General features: G+C 42.4%; 1 protein-coding gene across 5 annotated transcripts in view; it reads left to right on the top strand.

The window, feature by feature from the left end:
- Window positions 1-19,616, top strand: part of ACACA (acetyl-CoA carboxylase alpha) — a 286,691-nt gene that overhangs the window by 44,261 nt on the left and 222,814 nt on the right. The window contains exon 1 of one of the 5 annotated variants that reach the window (XM_027518134.1): window positions 4,622-4,773. The exons of 3 other annotated variants lie outside the window; for them this stretch is intronic. The gene's annotated coding sequence lies outside the window, so the exon portion shown is untranslated. Of the gene's footprint in view, window positions 1-4,621; window positions 4,774-19,616 lie in introns of those variants that run through there. One more of the 5 variants, XM_027518131.1, reaches the window with a different exon arrangement.

The following is a 19,616-nucleotide window of genomic DNA, read 5'->3' as shown; positions in this document are numbered from 1 at the left end:
CAGGACCAGACTTAAAAAGCTGCCTTCCTGCGGACAGTTTCTGACCTTTTGGTGTGAAGTTCCCTCAGGCTCTTAATCCTGGACAAACCTGCACGGCTGACCGGAGTTGAAGAACACAGTGTTCTGATCAGGTCTTCTTGTCTTTTTTCTCTTATCTTACGACTAGAGCCTCCGTTCTGGTCAAGGCAATGACTTTCTTGAAGTCTGTCCATCTGTGAAGTATCCTTCTGGAGGTTTTTGCCTCCCATACGCGACCTGAAGACGGACAAGCAGACGTTGGAAGCAGAGAGGTCTCTGAGGTACAGAGCCAGCATTTATTTTCAGTCAGTGAAGCCCGTACGAATATCTCTACCTAGCTATTGAGGGGAGAAGGCAGTGGCACCCCACTCCAGTACTCTTGCCTGGAAAATCCCATGGACGGAGGAGCCTGGTGGGCTGCAGTCCATGGGGTCGCTAAGAGTCGGACACGACTGAGCGACTTCACTTTCACTTATCACTTTCATGCATTGGAGAAGGAAATGGCAACCCACTCCAGTGTTCCTGCCTGGAGAATCCCAGGGACGGGGGAGCCTGGTGGGCTGCGGTCTCTGGGGTTGCACAGAGTCGGACACAACTGAAGCGACTTAGCAGCAGCAGCAGCAGCTATTGAGGGCTGTACCAAAGTGTAAGAAATGCTCTCTGCTTTTAAGACAATTAAAATTCAGCTAGAGAGCTGAAACCAACATACCCACAAAAAATTTTTAGCCCAGTAAATGCTGAATCATGTGGTGGTGACCAGATTGCTAGTAGAATTCAAAGGAAGGGTAATCAGTAGGAGCTGGAGACATAAAAGAGGTCTTCTTTGAGAAAATGGGACTCCCACAGACTACAGAAAAATTCAGAAAATTAGGAAAGAGGCAGGACAAGTTTGCCAGCATAAGCAAAAGTAAAGATAAGCATGGCAGGAGCTGGAAGCCAGATTAGTGTAAGTGTTCTGTATTGGGGGCCAGTGGGAAATAACATCGTATTATATCCCCTGTATTGTGCTGTTGTTTAGTTGCTAAGTCGTGTCCGACTCTTATGCGACGCCATGGACTGCAGCCTGCCAGGCTCCTCTGTCCATGGGATTTCCCAGTCAAGAATACTGTCCTAAAGGTCTATCACTGACTCTGCCATTTAAGGAATTTGGAATCGTGGCCAGACAGCCACCAGGAGAGGGTGCTCTTTGAGGGTCCATTTACTTTTTAAAAATAATAAATATTTTCTATTTGTTTATTTTTATTTTTGGCTGTGCTGGGTCTCAGTTGCTCCTCGTGGGCTTTCTCTAGTTGCAGTGAGCGGGGAGCTACTCTTCCATGGGCTTCTCATTGCGGTGGGGCTTGTGGGCTCAGTAGTTGTGGTGCATGGGCTTAGTTGCCCTGCAGCACGTGGGATCTTCCTGGACCAAGGACTGAACCTGCATCCCCTGCACTGGCAGGCAGATTCTTAACTGATGGACCACCGGGGAAGTCCTATGGGTCCATTTTCTATTCAGGCACATTCTTTCCCACCTTGGTTCAGCTTTGGCCTGACCTGCCAGACTTTTCTGTCTAGTTTGTGCAGGTGTAGGACATGTTGTTCTTCATTGGAGACACTGACAGCAAAGAGGGAAAAATAATGATAAATCCTAAACTATTGTTCTTTAACTCCAGGGTGAATAATTACTGCTTAAAAAAAAGAGTCTGAAGTAAGGCTGGTAATCTGTATTTTTAACAAGCACCGACTGATTCTGTTTCAGGTGGTCAGTGGAACATATTTTGAGAAAGACTACTGCAAACTGACGTTGACAATGAAGTGCCAAAATGCACTGGACAGTCACACATACTGCTTATGTATTTCTGGACTTAGTTTTGAGAATTTATCCTCTTTTTTGTACAGCTCTTCTAAAACTTACATGGTTATCAATTAAAGAGCAAGATCTAGACACTCTGTTTTGGTGTTTAGTTTTGTCTTCCCAACTAGATTGGGATATCTTAAAGATAGGTATGCCCTCAGGCTTTTCTTATTTGCCCCATAGTAGGGTAACAGACCATCTTTAAGGCTGGAATGCTCAGGGGAAAATCCCTGATACCTTAATCTAACCTTCTTTAAAAACCTGGAAGCCATTTGGTATTTGGAAACTTGTATTCGTTTTTTTAGGGCTGCCATGATGGAGTATCACAGACTGGGTGACTTAAACAATAGAAGTTTATTTCTTCACAGTTCTAGGGGCGGTAAGTCTAAGATTAAAATGTCAGCAGAGTTGGTTTCCTCTTAGGCTTCTCTTTTTGGCTCGTAGTTGACCATCTTCTCCAGCAAAACAGCCACATCTGGTAAAGGCTTCATCAATTGTGATTCACAGATGGTCTTCCCTCATTGTGTGTCTGTGTCCTAATCTCTTCCTATAAGGTCCCCGGTCATTTGGAATTAGGGCCCACCTAATGACTTCATTTCAGTTCAGTTTCCTCTTTAAAGAGCCAATCTCCAACTAATATTCTGAGGTCCTGAGGGTTGAGACTTTGACATATAAATTTAGATCACAGTTCAGTCTGTTACAGCCATTATGGCACCTAGAAATGTGCCACTCTAAGCTCTCCACCCTCTTAACTCTCCTCCACCACTTCTTACAGACATAAGCTTGTGTGGCAAGTACCTATGGAACAGTGCTCAAGAGCCTATAGTGGAGATGGGCAGGTTGTGGCATGCACCAAACAAAACAAGAATCCGGAGTTGAAATCCAGGTGAACTGTCTTAAAGACACAGCTTTCTGCCCATTCTTGGTCCAACTGTTACTTGAGAAATTAGATTACTATATCCTTTGTAAACAGTCTTGGTGTACCTTAACTCATCCTTCATTTTCTTTCATTGTAGCTCATTCATTAGGTCTCTCCTTGGCTAGTACTTTACAAAGCTCAGTTACTTCAAATGTTCAATGACGTCAAAAGCAAGACATGTAAGGGCTTGCTGAAGGTTCACATAAGGACAGTTTCTGAGCACAACCCCCTGGTTCTGCAGTATTACTAAGGCTGATAAACAGCAACATCACTAAGAAAGAATCTATTAAGTAGTAGGAACTAGGAAAGGTAGATGAAAAATAAGACAAATAACCTCAAGATTTTTAGTTCTTTGTAAAGTCGCTTCCTTCATGGCAGCTTCATAGGGAAGAGACAAAGTTTCCTCTTTCCATGCTTTTTTTTTTCCCAATCAAGTCAAACGTCTTGTTAAACAGAGAGGCCTTGCTCAGTTGTCTTTATATTCTGATTCTCTCTTTGTTCAATTGACAGGTGCATTTAATGACAGTTATTGTGAAACTTGGGTGACTGCTCTATGTAAAGTTCACAATTTCCTCCTGAATGTGTTTCTAGTCTCTATTCTATTCAAATAGGTTGGTAAACTCTTGGAGAAGTCACCACCTAAAGGTATGATGAGGGCTTCTAGAATACTCTTCCCTGTTGACCAGCCTTCCTATCCCTGCTTCTGCTTCCCTCCAAGAACTTCTGACCTCAGGTTGTGTATTTCTACCCTGTTCATTCTTTGCCCCCTGGCTCAGGACTTCTTCCCACCAAACTGTCATTCTCTGTACCACTCTTGGTACAAGCTTGTTAGCACAAGCTTGTTAGCAGTTCAGAAAAGTACCCTGGGCAGGATTGGAAAGATCTCACTCTTTCTTCTGAAGTTTAATTTTCTCTAATTTTCTTTCTCTCCTGCTCTATAGTTTTACTATATGTTTGGATTCTTTCCAGTTACTGGAAAGAATTAATTTTCAACACAGAATCACCATGAATATCTTGCTGTAAAATAACTGGCAAAACTAGAGAAATCGGCTGCCTTCTTCTCAAAGACCTGGTGTAACCACCGTGGACATGGGGAGGCGCGCTCCTTTCCAAGAAGCCGGGAGTTGGTTGCCGTCTAGGCTCGGGGCAGGCGCAGGAGCCTGTCCTTTGGCACTCTGCCCTTCTTACTGAGCTTCCTTCATCGAGGCTTCCCCTCAAGTGCTTCAGGATTCAGCACCTCAGACTCCTTTGGGGTGGGCCACCCAGCGAGGCCGGTTGTCTCAGAACAGGGCTTGTTTGCCAGCACGAACTTGGAAACCAGCCTGTGTGATCCTGGGCAGTTCATGAATGCGATACCCTCCGCGTCGGGGCACGGGGATTGAACAGGGTAAGGTCCTCAAGCGGCCTGCGCACCGCCCGCCTCGTTCAGTCCTGCTCGATCCAGGGCTCCCTTCCCGCGCCGCAAGCCGGATGGTCCCCCGCGCCATTCCCCCATTCCCGGCTTCGCCGGGAGGGGGAGCCGGCCGGGTCGCCGGCTCGGCACCGCCCCCGGAGAAAGGGCCGGCGGCCACCCCCGAGACCCGCCCGCCCTCTAGCCGCTGGGCCCCGAATGGCAGAGCGGCGCTCGGACCATCCGTATCGCCTCACGTCGCCCCGCCCCGCGCCGTCCTCCCATTGGCTGTCGCCGGGCCCTCGGGGCCCGCGCCTCTCTGCTTGGCCGGCCAGACCGCGCCGCCGCGGGGAGCGGGGTCGGAGGTGAACGGCCTCGAGTAACCCCGGACGTAGTCACCTCTTGGGGCTCGCCGGCTGAGGTGGGAGCGGGGGCGGGGCGGGGCGGGGCCGGAGCTCTGAAGCCCCGCCCCTCCCCGTGTGCCGGGCCGGCCTGGTGCTGCGCGCCTGTCAGCCATCGCCGGAGCTACCGGCGTCTCCTCCCGCCCAGCGCCGTCTACACGCAGGGGTCCGGGACCGCCGGACCGCGGGACGCCGCCGCCGCCGCCTTGAGGTGAGGAGAGGAAGGCCGCCCCGCAGCCTGCGATTCGGGACCGGGAGAGGCCGGGGCCCGGGGAGGGGCGGTGGCTGCTAAGGGCCGCCTCCCATCTTCCGCCGCACGCGGCCCGGGCTCCATCCCGCCCGGACCCGGTGCTTGGCAGCCCGGCTCTCCCCGCAGTTCTTCTGGGGCTTCGCGTTTCCCTCTGGGGGAGACGTGGAGGGACCTGGGGGGGCGTCTCCGGGCGTCGGAGCTCAAACCCCGGAACCGGGAGGCTTAGAGCCCAGGGCCTCTAGGAAGGGGCTGGTGTGTCTGCCTGGAGCGGGTCCCCCCATCCTCCCGCGCCAGCCCCGGCGTGGTCTGATCCCTTCCAGACCCCAGTCTCCAGTGCGACCCTGCGCTGCGGAGAGGAAGGAGATCCACGTGGGGAAGGGGGGGAGGGTGTTGAGGGCTGGGTCCAGTTGCCCCGAAAGTCTGCTTCTCTCTTGCAGAGAGAGAGGGAGGTTGTGGGGTGCAGAGACCCCGGGCTGCTTTCGCTGTCTTTGTATCGTGGTGGGAGGCAGGGGCCGGGCGAGGTGTCCCTTGCCAGTTTCTGCTCCCAGAGTTTTATTATTTTCTCTAAGGGACGTAGTAAAAGGTACATGCCTGGTTTTACTCTCTCCTGCACGTTGATGGTACTGTTCACGGGAAGCTGTCGGAGGTAGGACGTCTCCAGGTGGTGTGAGGCTAATGAATTTCAGAGGAAAACGTGCCGGAAGATCCTGCCTGGGTCAGACCCAACCGTATTTCTGGAATTGGACGCGGGAAAGTGGACGCTGGTGAACACTAGGAATCAGCTCTAAATACTAGGGACTCCAAGTAGGCTTTGTGGGTTTCATAGAAGCAAGTAAGAATAAGCTAACAACTGTACAGGTTTCGGAAATAACTTTAATTTCAGGTGTTTTTGTCTTGGGGTTTAAGACTGAAATCTCCAAATTTCTGATTCCGTTTGTCCTTAAGTAGTGTTTCAGTAATTTCCCAGTGTGCGGAATAAACTTGATAACGTGGTCTTCAGTCTCAGAAGTTGGTCCCCCTCGACTCCTTCTTTTCTTTCGTTTATTACCCCCTTGTCCACAGTGCAGATTGAGAAGCCTGGGTACTTTGGTTTATGGTTTCTTCTTCCTGGGGGGCACGGATAGGAATTCTCTTCTTTGTCTCTTCTTGGTGGGGATGTCTTGCATGTCCGTGAGGAGAAGGCTTTCTGGGTGCCTATTTATTTGATAGGCACTTTTGCCTGGGAAATCCCACAGACAGAGAAGCCTAGCTGGCTACAGTCCATGGGGCCACAAAGAGTCACAGCCACTTAGCCACTAAACCTTTAAGAAAAGCACTGTGGTTTAATAGGGCAGGACAGGAGCTTGCAGTGTCGGAGAGATGCCCACTTGCTGCAGAGTAGCAACTCACTTCTCTTGCCTCAGTTTCCTCATTTTAATAACAGGAGGAACTGTTGTGAATTTCAGGATAATTAGCAAACATTGTAAAATGGCATAAAAAAGATGTCAAAGTATTAGTTTATGAAGTCACCTGAGTTTATTTGTGTGGCACAGGTTTTGTCTGGAATTAACCAGTGCAGAGCAGAAATACATCTCCCTTAAGATGTCATGGTTTTTAAAGTGGGAGGAAAAGTTGAGAAATGGTGACATTTGGTTTAGTTATCTTAATAGTTCAGAAGACAAGATTATGTCAGTGAACTAGTATTGTGAAAGCCAGCCTTAGAACTCTCATCCCATCCTTGCCTTTTCAAAGTGCCATGGACACATTCAGGTGTAGATCACTATGTAACGTTTGATTTCCTTTTCAGTCATGACTAGGAAGTTTTTTTGTCTGTCACACAGACTGGCTAACAGGCCTGGGGCTAGTGTTTTTCTTTCTTAAAAAAATTTTTTTTTTGGATAGCTAATATCCTAAAAGTCTTGGTTGAAGAAAGAAGTAAGTTAAAATAAAAATTATTGGAATAATATGTTGGAATTTAATATTTTTAATTGGAGGAGTCTTTTTACAATTCAGAAAAGATTTTTATATCATTATCTAAAATTGTTCTTAAAGATTAATAATAATAGCAGATATGCACCACGTGTCTTTCCAGGCCCTTAAAACAGTAAGATTATGAAGAAGTAAATGAACACCGAAGACTCATTGGCCAAAAAAAATTTCTTTTAACTATTGAGGCAAGTAACATTTTTAAAGGAAATCTTTATTGATCTTCCACTGTAACAGATTGTTGCTTATCTAGTTTTTTGTTTCACTGATTTTTAAAGTTCAGTGAGTATCCACTACTTGGCTCTAAAGGGTTATGTGAGATGATATTTACATAGAGGAAACTATGACAAATAGTGGTCAGAGGTCATTTCACTTATACAAAGAATAAATCTCATTAATAGGGCACAGGTTTTTATGAGTTCAACAAGTCAATCTTACTATGTATGCTCTCATGATACACAGTTCTCTTACCAATTTGTTATTTATTCAAGCCATCATAAAGCCATTTAGTCTCTAGTCTCAGGATGTTGAAGGAAGCAAGTGTAAAGAAACTTCAGCAACAAAGGATGTTAGCACCTTACCAAAAGGCTGGTGGTCCCAATTGGTTGGGTCTTTGATGGATGTTATTTGGGATTTAGGTTTATCCCATCCTTTCAGGTTGCTGAACACACCTTCCTTCGTATAAGGAACCACAGGCGTGTTTACCATTACATGGCATCAGAGACTGAAGTTGCATGGCAGTAGTAGTTACAAAGTAGTCATCCCACATAGAGTACGTTTGAATAATGATTTTCATTTTTGGAAATGATAACATGGAGTTTGAAAATTCTAAATGAATTCGTGGAGTTAAGTTTGAAAAGCAGACTCAGTTTTGGACAGATTTTTTCAGAAAGTGTAAGGTTTTGTTTATGAATATTTGACTATCTCCTATGATAGAATGGGCTTCCCATGTGGTGCTAGTGGTAAAGAACCCACGTGCCAGTGCAGGAGCCATAAGAGACTTGAGTTGGATCCCTGGGTCAGGAAGATCCCCTGGAGGAGGGCATGCCAACCCACTCCAGTATTTTTGCCTGGAGAATCCCATGGACAGAAGAAGAGCCTGGTGGGCTACAGTCCATGGGGTCACCAAGAGTCTGGCATGACTGTAGCGACTTAGCACACACGTATGATAGAAATAAGAGAGTACTCTAGTGGGGTTCCTAAAAATCATCCTATGTTTTTGTAGACCACTCAAACCTGTTCTTAAGTCATAAGTTGGCACAGGTTTACGTGTATGTATTTACACACATGCCAAGTTGGGGGGACAGTAGGTTGATAGGAGCTTGATTAGTTTTTAATTTTACTAGAAGTGATATCAGCAAATTGGTACCAAGAGGATAGATGGCTGGGTTGTTTGTGTTTTGTGCTTCAGCATTTAGTGGTATTCCTGAGCCTGGCAAGGCAAACATTTCCCTTTGATTCCATCTTATAAAAATCTGAGAACTGAATGGAACTTTTAGTATTAGAATATACCTTAGGAATTTTCTAGTTCAACTTTATAGTTAATATGAAAATATTTTATCCAGTACTCCTGTTGGAAACTTCCAGCTCTAGGTAGTTCATCGTCTGACTGGTACATCATCAGGCAACTAATTTTTGAGAGTTGTTCATTATTTTCAACCTAAAACTGTCTCCCTAAAACCTATAATATGTTGTATCTCCAAGAGGATTAGGACTTCTGGCTTTAACGTGTAAATTTCACCAGCTCCACATTTCTGCCAAGTAATGTAAAATACAATGCTTAACACATCCAGAACACTTGGGGGCAGGCCAAAAAATAAATAAATAATTCTTCAAGGAAGAAATTGTTCTTATCCTTGAATCCTGGGTGCTCTCTGGAAGGTAGCTGACACCTGAATCATGGTTTCAGTTCAGTTCAGTCCAGTCGCTCAATCGTGTCTGACTCTTTGCAACCCCGTGGACTACAGCATGCCAGGCCTCCCTGCCCATCACCAACTCCCGGAGTTTACCCAAACTCATGTCCATTGAGTCGGTGATGCCATCCAACCATCTCATCCTCTGTCGTCCCCTTCTCGTCCCGTCTTCAATCTTTCCCAGGATCAGGATTTTTTCAAATGAATCAGCTCGTCGCATCAGGGGGCCAAAGTATTGGAGTTTCAGCTTCAACATCAGTCCTTCCAGTGAACACTCAGGGCTGATCTCCTTTAGGATGGACTGGTTGGATCTCCTTGCAGTCCAACGGACTCTCAAGAGTCTTCTCCAACACCACAGTTCAAAAGCACCAATTCTTCGGCACTCAGCTTTCTTTACAGTCCAACTCTTACATCATGGTTTCAGCTTTTTCTAAATGCTGCTCTATGAAATAAGATTATGGGGAGGAATTGATTCATAATCCCAGAGATTTTTGAATTCACAAAATGGCTTTTTACCTGGAGGCCTCTAAATGTTTCAAGGGAATACTGTTTGAAATTTGAACACATGATTCACATCTCCGAGTTTCGTCATACCTCATATTCATTTGAATTTCTATAGAACACAGCCTACAAAAGCCTAGTGTTTACACAGCATTGTAAAGTGTTAGGGTAGTAGATTTCAGACAATTGGAAGAGACAATAACTTTTCCAGCTTCATTGAGGAGATAACAGAGTCAGTTACACAGTAACACATGTTAATAAATGAATGGAAAAACTTCCTTGGTGGTTAAGACTCTGCCTTCCAATTCAGGGAGTGTGGGTTTGATCCCTGGTTGGGGAACTAAGATCTCATATGCTGCAGAGTGCAGCCAAAAGTTAAATATATATATATATATATATATATATATATATCTCAACTAATAAATGAATGGGATTTCCCTGGTGGTCCAGTGGTTAAGAATTTGCCTAGCAATGCAGCCCTGGAAGAGGGCATGGCAACCCACTCCAGTATTCTTGCCTGGAGAATCCCATGGACAGAGGAGCCTGGTGGGCTACAGCCCATGGGGTTGCAAAGAGTTGGTCATGACTGGATACGACTGAAGTGACTTAGCACGAATCCATACCAGTGCAGGGAACATGGGTTCAATCCCTGAACTGGGAAGATTCCACATACAGCAGAGCAACTAGGCCTGTGCGCCACAACTACTGAGCCCGCATTTTAGAGTTTATGCCCTGCCACAAAAGAAGCCGCCACAACAGGACTCCTATGCACCCCAATAGAGGGTAGCCCCCGCTCGCCACAGCTAGAGAAAGCCCCTGAGCAGCAGCGAAGACCCAGCACAGCCACCACTAAATAAATAAAGTGAGTGACACACCAGTTGTCTTAAATGCTCGGGCAGATATATGAGATAAGGAATTAGAGTGGCATGAAACTAATGGGTAAAGCTTTTTATTAAACATTTGAAATTTTAGTTGCTAGTAAATAGTACCTTCACATAGTTCAAAATTGTAAGTGTACAAAAGTGTATACAGTGACATTCTCTCTCCTGACTTTATCTTGCAGCCATTCAGTTCTGCTTACCAGAGACAAGCAGTGTTATTTATTTCTTACTATAATTTTTAATAGTAATTATCAGATATGTTAATTTAAATTTAATTATTTCTTAATAACCAGAGATTTTATTCATATTAAAACACATGCTCTTATATTCTCTTCCTACTCTGCCAACTTAAAAAAATGTATATTCTTTCTTTCTGTCTTTGGCCACAGCAGGTCTTACTCGTGGCGTGTGGGATGTGGAATCTTTAGTTGTGGCACAAGGGATCTAGTTCCCAGACTAGGGCTCGAGCCTGGGCCCCCTGCAGTGGGAGTAAGGAGTCTTAGCCACTCGACCACCAGGGAAGTCCCCTACTCTGCCAGCTTTTTAATACAAACTGTATATACTTTGGCTTCCCTGGTGGCTCAGTGGCAAAGAACCCACTTGGCAATGCAGGGTATATGGGTTTTTGATTGCTGGGTCAGGAAGATCCCCTGGAGAAGGAAATGACAGCCCGCTCCAGTACTCTTGCCTGGGAAATCCCGTGGACAGAGGAACCTGGCAGGTCACCACACATGGGGTTGCAAAAGAGTCAGACACAGACTTAGCAACTAAACAACAACAACAAAGACATTCTTTATACACCATCCTTCATCTTTGATTTCTTCACTTACCATTACATGCTGAGTTGTTTACCTTTTTATTTTCATCAGAATAATATGTGCTTATAGTGGGTTCTTGTTGGCTGCACGGGGTCTTTGTTGCTGTGCTGGGGCTTTCTCCAGTTGTGGTGAGTGGGCTTCTCACTGCGGTGGCTTCTCTTTTGCGGAGCACCGGCTCTAGGCTCGCAGGCTTCAGTAGTTGTAGCACACAGGCTCAGTAGTTGAGGCTCAGAGGCTCTAGAGTGCGGGCTTAGTCCCTCTGTAGCATGTAGGATCTTCTGGACCAGGGATTGAACCCATGGCCCCTGCATTGACGGACAGACGCTCAACCACTGGACCACCAGAGATGTCCTCCAGCATATTTATTTGTTATAAAAATCCTTATTCACTTTTGTAATTAATATATAGCTCATGAGGTGATTTTTCTTCACTTTTTCTTGTGGTAAAATAACATGTAACATTTAAATTAACATATAACATTTAAATAACATATAACATTGTAAAATGACTCTTGAGAGTCCCTTGGACTACAGGGAGATCCAACCAGTCCACTCTAAAGGAGATCAGTCCTGGGTGTTCTTTGGAAGGACTGATGCTAAAGCTGAAACTGCAGTACTTTGGCCACCTCATGCAAAGAGTTGACTCATTGGAAAAGACTCTGATGCTGGGAGGGATTGGGGACAGGAGGAGAAGGGGACGACAGGATGAGATGGCTGGATGGCATCACCGACTCGATGGACATGAGTTTGGGTGAACTCCGGGAGTTGGTGATGGACAGGGAGGCCTGGCGTGCTGCGATTCATGGGGTTGCAAAGAGTCGGACATGACTGAGCGACTGAACGTTTACCATCTTAACCATTAAAAAATGTACAGTTTTGCATTATGATATTTAGTACATTCATAGTGCTGTGCAACTATCACTGCCATCCATCTCTGGAACTTTTTTCATCTTGTAAAACTGAACTGCTATACCCTTTGAACAGTAACTCCCTGTTTTCCTCTTCCCCAGTCCCCTTCAACCACCATTCTACTCTTGGTCTATAATTTTGACTGAGGACCTCATATAAGTGGAATCATACAGTATTTGTCTTTTTGTGACTGACTAATTTCACCTAGCATAATGTCCTCAAGGTTTATTTACATCGTAGCATATTGTGTTTTAAGGTTGAATAATATTTTGTTGTATGTATATGTTACATTTTGCTTATCCATCAATGCATGCTTGGTTTTTTCCAAGTTTTAGTTATTCTGCATAATGCTGTTATGAACATGGCTGTACAGATATAGCTTTGAGATCCTGCTTTCAGTTCTTTTGAGTATATACCCAGAGTGGAATTGGTGGGTCATATGGTTTTTAATTCTGTTTTTAATTTTTTGAGGAACCATCATACCGTTTTCATAGTACTACCAGTTTACACCCCACAGCACCCCAAGGGTTCTGATTTCTCCACATCCTTACCAATACTTGTTTTCTCTGTTTTTGATAGTGGCCATCCTAATTACTGTGGAGTGGCTTCTTATTTTTAGTTTTGATTTGTGTTTCCCTAATGATTAGTAAGGACTTCCCTGGTGGCTCAGTGGTAAGAATCCTCCTGTCAATGCACGAGATGTGGGTTTGATCCCTGGGTTGGGAAGATTCCCCTGGAGAAGGAAATGGCAACCCACTCCAATATTCTTGCCTGGGAAGTCCATGGGCAGAGGAGCCTGGTGGGCTCATGGCGTCACAAAAGAGTCGGACATGCCTTAGCAAGTAAACAACAACAACAAATGATTAGTAATGTTGAGCATATTGACGGGCTTATTGGACATTCATAGGTCCTCTTTGGAGAAATGTTTATTCAAATCTTTTGTCCAGTTTTGAATTGGGTTGTTGTTTGTTGTTGAGTTTTAGAAGTTCTCTGTAATATTCTGGATATTTATTACTTATCGAGTATATGATTTGCAAATATTTTCTCCCATTCTTTGGATTGCATTTTTACTCTTGTTGATAGAGTCTTTGGATGAACAAACTTCTTTTAATTTTCAAGAAATCCAATTTGTCTGTTTTTGTTACCTATACTCTTGATGTCATAGCCAAGAAATCTTTGCCAAATCCAATGATGTGAAGCTTTTGTCCCGTGTTTTCTTCTAAGCATTTTGTTGTTTTAAGTCTTACATTAGGTCTTTGATCCATTTGAGTTAATTTTTGTCTGTGGTGTTAGGTAAGGGTCTGATTTTATTTGTTTGCATGTGGAGATTCAGTTTTCTTAGCACCATTTGTCGAAAAGGCAGTCCTTTCCCCATTAAATAGTCTTGGCACCCTTGTCAAATATCATTTGACCCTATAAACAAGGGTTTCTTTCTGGAATCTCCCTTGTATTCCATTGGTCTTCATGTCTGTCTTTATGCCAGTATCACATGGCTTTGACCACTGTAGCTTTGAAGCAGTTCTTGAAATCAGGAAGTGTAAGTTCTCCAGTTTGTTCTTTTTCAAGATTTTTTTTTTGGTGGGGGGACTATTCAAGAATCCTTGAGATTCCATATGAATTTTAGGGTAGGTTTTTCCTGTTTCTGCAGAAAATGTCCTTGGGATTTTGATAGGAATTGCCCTGAATTTGGGCAGTATTGATATTTTAACAAAATTCAGTCTTCCAATCCATGAACATGGCGTGTGTTTCCATTTATTTATGTCTTTAATTTCTTTCAGCAATATATAAAACTATAAAAACTATAAAAGTTTTCATTGTACAAGTCTTTTACCTCTTTGGTTTAGTTGATTCCTATATATTTTATTCTTTTAAATGCTATTGTAAATGGAATTGTTCTTGTAATTTCCTTTTCAGCTTATTCACTGTTAGTGTATAGAAATACAATTGACTTGTGTGTGTTGACTTTGTGTTCTGCCACTTTGCTGAATTCATTAGCTCTAACGGTTTTTATTTTTCTATTTTGGTGTGTGTAAAATCTTTAGAGATTTTACATCTAAGATCATATCACCTCCAGAGATAATTGCATTTTTTCCTTTCCAATTTGATTGTCTTTTCCTTTTCCTTTTTCCTTACCTAATTGCTCTGGCTAGAATTTCTGTGTTGAATAGAAGTTGTAAAAGTGGACATCCTCTGTATGTCTCAGAGGAAAGCTTTTAGTCTTTTACCGCTGAGTATAATATTTGCTGTGGGGTTTTCATATATGACTTTTTTGGTGTGAGATTTCCTTCTATTCCTGGAATGTTTTTTGTCATGAATGTGTATTGAATTTCATCAGATGCTTTTTCTGTATTAGTTGAGATGATCGTGTGGGTTTTTTTCCTTCATTCTGATACTGTGGTGTATTACATTGATTAACTTATGTATGTTGAGTCATCTTTGCATTCTTTCCAGTGGAATCCTTGCATCCCAGTTGGAAATGGTATATAATAAGTCTTTTAATATGCTGCTGAGCTATTTTTTTGTCGAGGATATTTAGAGTAACTGTAGCCTCATAGAATGAGTTAGGAAGTGTTCTCTTCAGTGTTTTGAAGAAATTTGAGAAGAAGTGATATCAGTTCATCTTTGTTTGGTAGAATTCACCAGGGGAGGTGTCAGATCCAGGACTTTTCTTCATTGGGAGATTTTTGATTACTATTCTCCTTACCAGTTATAGGTCTATTCAGAGTTTGTATTTCTTTGTGATTTAGTTTTGTTTCTAGGAATTTATCTATTTCATCTAGATTATCCAAAGTGTTGGTATACAGTTGATGAGTCTTTTCTCTTGCTGCTTTCAAGATTCTCTGTGTCTTTTGACTTTTAAAAGTTTGATTATAAAGTATGCCTATTGGTCTTTTAAGTTTGTCTCATTCAGAGTTTGTTAAACTTCTTCAACATTTATATTCCTGTCTTTCATCACATTTGGCAAGTTTTCAGCCATTATTTCTTTGAATATTCTCTCTGCCCTTTTCTCTCTTCTGAGATCTCACAGCGCACATGTTGGTCTCTTGACGGTGTCTCACAGTGCCCTTAGTCTCTGTTCGCTTTTGGTCTATCTGTTTTCCTTCCATCCCTCCAACTTGATAATTTTTATGTCCTGTCTTAGAGTTTGCAGATTCTTTCTTCTGCTTGCTCAAGTTTGTGTTAGTGAATTTTTCATTTCAGTTATTGTACTTTTCAGCTCCAGAATTTCTTTTTGGTTTGTTTTTAGGTTTCTATTTCTTTATTCTTATTTCCATTTTATTCAGAGATTGTTTTCTTGACTTTGTCCCCATCTTCCTTTAATTCTTTGAGCATCTTTTAGACAGCTGCTTTAATATTTTTGTCTAATATATCTGCCATCAGGTGTTTTTAGGAATAATTTTTGTTGATTTAGGTTTTTTTTTTTTTTAAATGGCCATACTTTCCTCATGCTTTGTATGCCTTATGATCTTTTGTTGAAAACTGGATATTTGATTTTAATAATGTGGTAATTTTGGAAATCAGATTTTCTTTCTTCCTAGAATTTGATTTTTTTTTAATTGTCATTTTTGTTTTTTTTGACTGTTGTAGACAGTCTCCATGCAGAAGGTCAGCCTGAGATATAGATGTTAGGTCTCTTCAGGTCTTTTCTGAGTCTTCCCCTCAGCATATTCAGTCACTTTCTAATTTTTCCCTGTACATGAAGTAGTTTTTGAATGTACTAGTGTTTAGTGTCTGGCTCCCAAAAGGGGGAAAAAGGAAAATGAAGGGGACATAAAAGAGCACTGGCTCGCTCGCTCTCTCTCTTTTTTCAAATATTTCTTTATTTGTCTGTGTTGGGTCTTAGTTGCAGCATGTAGGCTCCTTTGTTGGGGCTCAAGGGCTTAGTTGCCCCGTGGCATGTGGAATCCTGGTTCCCCCGCCAGGGATAAAACCCACGTCCCCTGAGTTGCAAGGTGGACTCTCAACCACTGGACGAGCAGGGAAGTTCCGGGCACTGGTTATTTAAGGCCCCTAGCAGTCCCTTCAGCTGGAGGATGAGGGACTTGCACCAGGGGGAGGAGGTGTAACAACTGTAGCTGTCTGCCTCTTTGTCCACACCTGTATGATCAGAAACAGCAGTCAGTGATCAGAGCACAGGTCCCCAGTATTTGAAGGACAGGGTTGTTTCTGTCCACCTTGGCTTCCATAGCCTGGGAGCCTGTGCACAGTGCGGTGGGGCTGCAGCGGTGGGGCTGCATATGACTTGAGCTGGCAGATGGAGAGCTGTTGCTCTACTCCCAAGTAAAACTGACCATCAATAAGTGATAGTCACTCGGTCGTGTCCGACTCTTTGCGACTCCACGGACTGTAGCCGCCAGGCTCCTCTGTCCATGGAATTCTCCAGGCGAGAATACTGGAGTGACTTGCCATTTCCTTCTCCAGGGAAAATTGCCTGTAATCAACCACAGTTAATCTTCAAAGTCTGTCCATGGAACTTGCACGCTTTCAGTAGATTCCCAAGTTCCAGTATAGTTACACTAGGCAGATTCTGCCAGTGCAATTATTGTCTAATTGGAGACACAGATTCCTAGTACTTGCTACTCTACTGTCTTCCCAGAACCCTCTTCTGTAAGGCAGTTTTCTTTTTTAACACTACGGGAATATCCTGTTTTAGAATAATCTCTTTTCCAATGGTTTTAACATACATTTATGATTCTGGGCTGTATCAATTATTGTATTACTGTTTGTAAAATGAAATATATTTTCTAATTGCTTCATTTTAGGAAGTAATTATTTTGAGATTCTGCTGCCTAAAAATATCTTTATCCTTATAGTTGGTTGGCCATAGAATTTTAGGTTTGAAATAATTTTCTTTCAGAATTTTGAAAGCATTGTTTCACTACCTTCAGGCTTCCATAATTTTTTTCAGGCTGTTAGGTATGAAGGGTATTCTGATGCTTGCTCCTTTGTATGTGACCTTTTTTTTTTTCTCTCTGGAGGCTTGTGGAATCTTTTCTTTGTCTTCATTTTTTAAAAATTTTAGTGATGTCACTTGGTGCCTGTCTGTTTTTGTTTGTTGTAGTAGACCTTTGATGGGCCTTCTTAATCTGAGCATTATGCCTTTCAATTTTAGGAAGTTTATTGACTTGCTACATCAGTTTTAGCTTTCTATATTTTGTTCTGTTCTTACTTTTGAGAGTGTTGCTTCTTCATATGGGCTTCCCTGGTGGCTCAGACGGTAAAGAATCTGATTGCAATGTAGGAGACCTAGCTTTGATCTCTGGGTAGGGGAGATCCCTAGAAAAGGGACTGGCAACCGACTCCAGTATTCTTGCCTGGGAAATCCCGTGGACAGAGGAGCCTGGTGGGCTACATACAGTCCATGGGGTTGCAAAGTGTTGGACGCTGCTGAGCGACTAACACTTTCATACTTTCTTCTTCATATTTTGGACCTTCTGAATAGATTCTCTAGTACTTATCTTTTTTCTCTTATTGTTCATTCTTTTTTCTTTTTGTTCTGATTTATGAAAGATATTTCTTTATCTTCTAATTTTTGTACTGAGTTTTCATTGCTGTGGTTGTATTTTTAACTTACAAGAACTCTTTCTTGTTCTTTAAATATTTCCTTTAAAAATATCCCATGTGTTTCATGTAAGTAATATCTTAGTTCTCTCAGGATAATGATAGTCCTTTAAAATTAAACATTTTAATTTTGTTTTGAATTTTGAAGTGATTTTTAGATTTACAGGAAAGTTGCAAATAGCATACATAAGATTCCTGAATACCCTCCACCAAGCTTCCTTCAGTGTTAATATCTTGTATAATTACAGTACTTTTGTCAAAACTAAGAAGTTAACATTGGTTTAGTAATATTAAACTATAGATTTAATTTAGATTTCTCCAGTTTATTGTTTCAGGATCTAATCTAAGAAACTGCATGCATTTAGTCGTGATGTCTCTTTAGTCTCCCTTGATCTGTGTAGTTTCTTAGTCTTTCTTTTCTTTTTTTTTTTTTTAAATGATCTTGACAGTTTTGAAGAAAACTGTTTAAGTATTTTGTCCTTTAATTCAAATTTGTCTGATGTTTTCTCGTGATTATTCTAAGGTTATGTGTTTATAGGAAAAATACCACAGAAGTTAGGTTGCCTTCCTGCCTCCCCTCCCCTAATTAAAATTTTTTTGTATTGCATAATCTCTTCAAGTTGCATTGTTTTCTACAGGTAGTCATTATTTAAAAAAAGAATCCTTTCATGTTTTTCTCAGACATCTAGTAATCCTTAATTGACTGCTAAACTTTAAGAGAGGGGATTGAAAAACTAATCCAAGATTATGAAAATGTGAATGAGGCTCATTGACTGTTTATTTCACTGTGGGGTGATCTGACTGGGCATTTTAATTTGGGATCTCTATGTTCTTTGTTGTTGTTCAACTTGAGGCTTTTTTTTTTTTTTCCTTTCATTCATCTGGTTAGATTCTGCAAAGAATGATCCTTCAGTTTCCTTTTTGGAGGGTGAAAATTGGGGAGAGAAGGCTGGGAAGTCTTACTTGATATGTTTACTTAAGAGAAGACTCTACACATGGACATCACCAGATGGTCAACACCGAAATCAGATTGATTATATTCTTTGCAGCCAAAGATAGAGAAGCTCTATACAGTCAACAAAAACAAGACCAGGAGCTGACTGTGGCTCAGATCATGAACTCCTTATTACCAAATTCAGACTTAAATTGAAGAAAGTAGGGAAAACCACTAGACCATTCAGGTATGACCTAAATCAAATCCCTTATGATTATACAGTGGAAGTGAGAAATAGATTTAAGGGCTTAGATCTGATAGATAGAGTGCCTGATGAACTGTGGAATGAGGTTCCTGACATTGTACAGGAGATAGGGATCAAGACCATCCCCATGGAAAAGAAATGCAAAAAAGCAAAGTGGCTGTCTGGGGAGGCCTTACAAATAGCTGTGAAAACAAGAGAAGTGAAAATCAAAGGAGAAAAGGAAATATATAAGCATCTGAATGCAGAGTTCCAAAGATTAGCAAGAAGAGATGAGAAAGCCTTCCTCAGCGATCAATGCAAAGAAATAGAGGAAAACAACAGAATGGGAAAGACTAGGGATCTCTTCAAGAAAATTAGAGATACCAAGGGGACATTTTATGCAAAGATGAGCTCGATAAAGGACAGAAATGGTATGGACCTAACAGAAGCAGAAGATATTAAGAAGAGGTGGCAAGAATACACAGAAGAACTGTAGAAAAAAGATCTTCACGACCAAGATAACCACGATGGTGTGATCACTGACCTAGAGCCAGACATCCTGGAATGTGAAGTCAAGTGGGCCTTAGAAAGCATCACTATGAACAAAGTTAGTGGAGGTGATGGAATTCCAGTTGAGCTATTTCAAATCCTGAAAGATGATGCTGTGAAAGTGCTGCACTCAATATGCCAGCAAATTTGGAAAACTCAGCAGTGGCCACAGGACTGGAAAAGGTCAGTTTTCATTCCAATCCCAAAGAAAGGCAATGCCAAAGAATGCTCAAACTACCGCACAATTGCACTCATCTCACACGCTAGTAAAGTAATGCTCAAAATTCTCCAAGCCAGGCTTCAGCAATACGTGAACTGTGAACTTCCTGATGTTCAAGCTGGTTTTAGAAAAGGCAGAGGAACCAGAGATCAAATTGGCAACATGTGCTGGATCATGGAAAAAGCAAGAGAGTTCCAGAAAAACATCTATTTCTGCTTTATAGACTATGCCAAAGCCTTTGACTGTGTGGATCACAATAAACTGTGGAAAATTCTGAAAGAGATGGGAATACCAGATCACCTGACCTGC

This window comes from Bos indicus x Bos taurus, chromosome 19, assembly GCF_003369695.1.
Source record: "Bos indicus x Bos taurus breed Angus x Brahman F1 hybrid chromosome 19, Bos_hybrid_MaternalHap_v2.0, whole genome shotgun sequence".
Classification (NCBI taxonomy): domain Eukaryota; kingdom Metazoa; phylum Chordata; class Mammalia; order Artiodactyla; family Bovidae; genus Bos; species Bos indicus x Bos taurus.
This window is presented reverse-complemented; position numbering and strand designations above follow the sequence as displayed.